The sequence below is a fragment of the Rhinopithecus bieti genome, unplaced genomic scaffold (genome assembly GCF_001698545.2).
Source record: "Rhinopithecus bieti isolate Rb0 unplaced genomic scaffold, ASM169854v2 scaffold_39734, whole genome shotgun sequence".
Taxonomy (NCBI): domain Eukaryota; kingdom Metazoa; phylum Chordata; class Mammalia; order Primates; family Cercopithecidae; genus Rhinopithecus; species Rhinopithecus bieti.
This window is the reverse complement of record NW_016816202.1, coordinates 1-1,358: the sequence shown is the minus strand read 5'-3', so window position 1 is coordinate 1,358 and position 1,358 is coordinate 1. Positions and strand designations below refer to the sequence as shown.

General features: G+C 42.1%; 1 pseudogene across 1 annotated transcript; it reads left to right on the top strand.

Annotated features, from left to right (window-relative positions):
* The first annotated feature begins 6 nt into the window (after positions 1-6).
* On the top strand, positions 7-1,355 carry LOC108516845 (matrin-3 pseudogene; annotated as a pseudogene). The gene has a single exon (XR_001881940.1). The product of XR_001881940.1 is annotated as a matrin-3 pseudogene (transcript).
* The last annotated feature ends 3 nt before the right edge of the window (positions 1,356-1,358 follow it).

Genomic DNA, 1,358 nt, shown 5'->3' with positions numbered 1-1,358 from the left:
AGTGGAGTCAACATATCAATGGAGCAAGTCACAGTCGTCGATGCCAGCTTCTTCTTGAAATCTACCCAGAATGGAATCCTGACAATGATACAGGACACACAATGGGTGATCCATTCATGTTGCAGCAGTCTACAAATCCAGCACCAGGAATTCTGGGACCTCCACCTCCCTCGTTTCATCTTGGGGGACCAGCAGTTGGACCAAGAGGAAATCTGGGTGCTGGAAATGGAAACCTGCAAGGACCTAGACACATGCAAAAAGGCAAAGTGGAAACTAGCAGAGTTGTTCACATCATGGATTTTCAACGAGGGAAAAACTTGAGATACCAGCTATTACAGCTGGTGGAACCATTTGGAGTCATTTCAAATCATCTGATTCTAAATAAAATTAATGAGGCATTTATTGAAATGGCAACCACAGAGGATGCTCAGGCTGCAGTGGATTATTACACAACCACACCAGCGTTAGTATTTGGCAAGCCAGTGAGAGTTCATTTATCCCAGAAGTATAAAAGAATAAAGAAACCTGAAGGAAAGCCAGATCAGAAGTTTGATCAAAAACAAGAGCTTGGACGTGTGATACATCTCAGCAATTTGCCCCATTCTGGCTATTCTGATAGTGCTGTTCTCAAGCTTGCTGAGCCTTATGGGAAAATAAAGAATTACGTATTGATGAGGATGAAAAGTCAGGCTTTTATTGAGATGGAGACAAGAGAAGATGCAATGGCAATGGTTGACCATTGTTTGAAAAAAGCCCTTTGGTTTCAGGGGAGATGTGTAAAGGTTGACCTGTCTGAGAAATATAAAAAACTGGTACTGAGGATTCCAAACAGAGGCATTGATTTACTGAAAAAAGATAAATCCCGAAAAAGATCTTACTCTCCAGACGGCAAAGAATCTCCAAGTGATAAGAAATCCAAAACTGATAGTTCCCAGAAGACTGAAAGTTCAACCGAAGGTAAAGAACAAGAAGAGAAGTCCGGTGAAGATGGTGAGAAAGACACAAAGGATGACCAGACAGAGCAGGAACCTAATATGCTTCTTGAATCTAAAGGTGAGCTACTTGTAGATGAAGAAGAAGCAGCAGCCCTGCTAGAAAGTGGCAGTTCAGTGGGAGACGAGACCGATCTTGCTAATTTAGGTGATGTGGCTTCTGATGGGAAAAAGGAACCTTCAGATAAAGCTGTGAAAAAAGATGCAAGTGCTTCAGCAGCAGCAAAGAAAAAGCTTAAAAAGGTGGACAAGATCGAGGAACTTGATCAAGAAAACGAAGCAGCGTTGGAAAATGGAATTAAAAATGAGGAAAACACAGAACCAGGTGCTGAATCTGCTGAGAACGCTGATGATCCCAACAAGGAT